Source organism: Morus notabilis, unplaced genomic scaffold (genome assembly GCF_000414095.1).
Source record: "Morus notabilis unplaced genomic scaffold, ASM41409v2 Scaffold758, whole genome shotgun sequence".
NCBI classification, from domain to species: Eukaryota; Viridiplantae; Streptophyta; class Magnoliopsida; order Rosales; family Moraceae; genus Morus; species Morus notabilis.
This window is the reverse complement of record NW_010365805.1, coordinates 449340-454327: the sequence shown is the minus strand read 5'-3', so window position 1 is coordinate 454327 and position 4988 is coordinate 449340.

Genomic DNA, 4988 nt, shown 5'->3' with positions numbered 1-4988 from the left:
TTTAGACACATAGCCAATTCCGGTTTTCCGAGAGATGTTTCATTAATTTAGTACGAAAAATAGGTGAAAAATTACAAACAAAAGTAAAGTTCAGATCCTACCAAATTCGAACTAAAAAAAAAAATGTATTTGGATTCATGAAGTCAATATTCGCACCAGCAATAAGCTGGTAAAAATAGGACTTTGCTGAGGTCTTGAAGAAAAACCCATGACAGAAACATTTCACAAACAAGTGGCTGGCTAAGAAATGCATCCTATGTCAATTTTTCTCCTCTCATTATTTAATCTTTTAGTCATACTTTATGTTCAATTTATAGTTCTAAAACACGCTTGTTCATGTGATTCATATTTTTTGTCAACCAAATGATGTGTGGCATTTCAACATGTATTCGTGAGCTTTTATGAATTATGTGTTGATAGTTGTAATTATCATGAATTTTGAATAATCTATGTATTCATGAACATGGTACATTTGAATGCCCAGAATCATTGAATATTCTTTTCTCTGAGATAAAAATAATTGTCATTTTGAAGAAATATTCTGCATACGTGCTTTGACATTGCTATTTTGGTCCCAACATAAAGTGCTGAAACAGAATAAAATAATTACGCAGACATTGCTGTTCACTTGTCATAGAATCAAAAACTGAATTAGAAACCTTTTTTTCCCTCTATGAAAAGTAAAAAATTAAAAAAATAACAATAATGGGATTCGAAATAAGAAAACGTACTAGTGGGTTATTTCTAGGGCAGTTCACAACTATATGTATATTAACTACCAAGTATAATATAATATTCCTAGCTGATGGCGTCCTGTACTTGTTATGAAAGCTACTTAGGATGATATATATAAAGCAAATAATTTCTTGAATCCAAAAATATTATTCTTGGAGTGGTAGTTGTATATGGTGTTTGGGGTTATTTGATATCTTTAATAAACTGAAGTTACAATTAAGGAATTCACAAATTTAGACCAATTGGATATATAAATTATATGTACTTCAAATTCCTATCAATTGCAATTTGATTTTTATTTTTATTTTTATTTTTTTAGGTTTTGTTGATTCTCAGTTATTGGCAAATTCAAATTCAACACGTCAAAAAGTTTCCCAAAACGTGCTGAACGTATTGACCCATAATATTGCTAATATATATTTGTCATATTTCTTCTTCATTTGCATGTTGATTATGTTGTGAATCACTTCCGTTGATGTATACCATTGTCATGTTACAATCGATCTTCAATTAATTACATTTTATTTTTCTAATTACTTGCCTTATAATAAACTAGACTAGAAGAATAATAATTTTAAAAAAAAATTAGACTAGAAGAATAATAATTAAAAAAAAAAAACTAGACTAGAAGTCTAGAAGAATGTATCTAGACTTGTAATAATATGACTGTCAGACGCAAGTATTGAATATGATAACTTGTAATGATATTATTATGACTTGCAGAAGCAAGTATTGAATATGAAGATGATTAGTAGATGTAAATGGATTGACTTTGACTGTTCCGAAATTAGCAAAGTGGAGCGTAGTGAATGCTGCGTGGCGCCTAATAATTAAAATGATCAGTTGACTCCATTTATTATATTTAGAATTTATTTTACATATTCAAATTTTATTATATTAAAAAATTTTTAAAAACAGTTACAATTATTTTTTTTTACAATAAAATTTTTTTAAATAAAGTCACATCTCAACTCGAATTAACGAACTAAACATGCCTTAATAATCAATTTTCTCCTTCTTTAACAACTATAAAGTATATCATTTTTGCTTCTACATAATTCATTGCTTTGCATACATAAGATTTATTTTAAAAAAAAAAGATAGAGAACAAGACTCAAGTTCGAGTCTTTCTTACGTTCATTATAATATTTATATACCTAATATAGCAACTGTTATTCTTAGGGTTGCAAAACATATTGGATTGGATCGAGAACAAATAGAGATAGTCTGCAATTAATATAAAAGTGAACATCTTTTAAAAAACAAAGAATAAATTATTAACAGAATCTCTTAATTAATGGTGTTTATATATATATATATATATATATATATAACTTGTGGAGTCGTTTTTGAATACTAACCTAACCTTAGACGACAATTCTCTAAAAAATAAGAAAAGATTGCCGAAAGAGGGCATAGAATTCTCTCTCTCTCTCTCTCTGTTCCTTTTAATAAATATAGAAACCCCTAGCTTAAATTGATCATCATAAAAACAAAAGGAAGATCCTAGGTTATATTGACAACAAAACTTCTGAAAGATGTACAAAGAAGCAATCAGAAATGCATTATGTCTGCTAACTGAAGTAGTGCTAAAATATATATATATATATATATATATATCTTTTGAAAGTTGAAGTAGTACTAATATTAATTAATAGCACAACAAATCTTATAATAATTGCTTCAAGAAATTAATTAATATTAACATCAAGATGGTAAAAATGCGGATTTTTGTCGTAAAAAACTCATCAATTGCTTATTCTGCTCTCTTTCAAAAGCAATCAACAAGATGGTAAAAATGTTGTTAGAGTGGGGACAAAAATGTAGATTTTTATCGTAAAAAACTCATCAATTTTTGTCCCCTTATGGGCCTATTTAGTTCGCTGATTTAAGTTTTTAATTCTAGTTGAGATGTGACTTTATGTAAGAGTTTTTTACTGTAGCAAAAGGTTAAATTTGACTGTTTCTGAAAGCTTTTTACTGTAGCAAAACTCAAATCGGTGAAATAAAGGATACCTTAAATATATCCATATTTAAAGACGGATTAAAAAAATGAAGAATATTCAAATGTTTGTATAGTTATAGGTATATATAGCTAGTGATTAACGTGTAAAGTCCAGTTATATATAAGTCTAGATCACGGCTACCGCATCTTTTTGACTGAGATATAATGGATTTTTGACTCCCATGCTTTCGTGTCTGCTGCATTTTTATTGTCTTTATTTGCATGGTTTCTAGGACGGTTAACTTATTAATATAATATATATTTTCCAATACATATCGGATGTTTCATTGAGAAATCACGAGAGGCTTTAGAAAACCGCCCCATTTTCCCCTCATTTTATCCTATATTTCCTTAAAACATAATTCCTTTTTAAAGAAATGAAATACTACCCTTTTCGAGTTAAATTAGTTCATATATAATACGCCAAGTATTTTATTTATTTATTTATTTACATAATATTAAATCTCATCCTGACAGAGCCGGAATATTTTGTTAGGATGAGCAATATATATAAAAATAAGGTATATATTTTATTAAATAGGGACATAATTAATAATTATTTCAATTATTAGATGCGCGTATAAATAGATTTTTTCTCATTGACAGATAAGAGTAAAAATTAAAATTTGAAAGTTGAGAAAGGTAAGTTATTAATTAGCTCCACGCAACATTGTTATGTATATGACTCCGTCAAAATTCGTAGTGAAAACACCACTGATCGACTTTAAACGTTTTGGCTAGAAAATCTGTTTGTTATTCTGTGAGCAAAGCTAAGTATTTTACGGAACTAACCCTAAATATTTTGAGTTGTCATTAGTTGTGTCTTTGTAGCTAAGATAATTAGGTCATGATGGCGAAGAGATGATCAAAATCGCAACAACATCATATCTTTTACAAAGGAATATATTGCCATGGCCGGTTGAGTAGGTTGATATTTTGATGATTACAAATTTCTAACTTATTGACTAAGTCATGACGAAATGTTAGGGGCATTTAATAACTCGTGATTTTGCAACACTTCTTTTTTACTATCGTCTAATCTATTTATTTAATGACAGTTTTTAAACGTGTCATATTCAGTCTAGTAGTTCTACTAATGGCAATTGATTTAGATTGTCTCTTTTAAGCACATGACTCACGTCGTGACTCGTAAAATCACATGCGTTTACTTTATATGCTCTGATTGTTTGTGGTATTACTTTCATTAGATAGTAATAAAATAATAAGGGTGAAATGTTAGGGATGTAAGATTAATTGAAAATGCGTAAAAGTAAAGTTCTGGACTATTTTGAAAAACTAGAGATCAATAATTGATAGGACTAGCTAATTGGAACAATTAACAGAAACTAAATAATTGAAAAAATAATAATGGGGACTGGTTCATAGAGTTGGACAGTGGCAGAGGGAGGAAGTATAGTTTAACATCTTTTCTTAAACTTTGTTCCTTTTTAATTTTTTTTCTTTTTTTTTTTTTTTTTTTTTTTTTACCTTCATTTTATCATTTGTATATTTCGTTTCTTCCAAATGTCTTAAACTTGTAATAGAAGTTAATTCACCATTTAGAGTCCCAAAAATAATACATAAGTTGCATATATATATATATATTAGTTATATATACGGTTGATTTTTAGTCTATTTGGGATTTTAAGTTAGGGTTTTTACAAAAATAATACATAAGTTGCATATAGTAGTTATATATACGGCTGATTTTTAGTCTATTTGGGATTTTAAGTTAGGGTTTTTACAGAATCCGTGAATCCAATCAATCCATCCAATTCGATCCAATTGGTCAATTTGATTGAATTAAGAGGAGTTTTAGATTGGTCCCGAATTGGAAAAAGAACTCAATACAAAAGTTTTGGATTGGTTTTGAGAATTAATCATTAATTCTTAATCCGCAAAATTCATGAATCTAAAACATTTATTATATATATACATATAATTTTTTAAAGTTAAGTTTTATTTTTTATTTTTTGAAAAAATCTGTAAATAGTATGTAATATTTTTCTGATTATTCAAATTTAGTGGCAAGTCTGATAACTTTGAATCTGGGTTGTAAGAATTTAGAATTTGTTGAACTATTTTATGTTATGATATTGTTATTTGGGTTATGGATGTTGCAAACTTTAAACTTAAAAGTAATATTGATAAGTGATGAAGATTTTATTTTCTGTTTTACTTTTTGTGGATGTTTAATATACTTATTGGCTTTAGAGGTTCTAATCCATAGAATCTTTGAATTCAATCC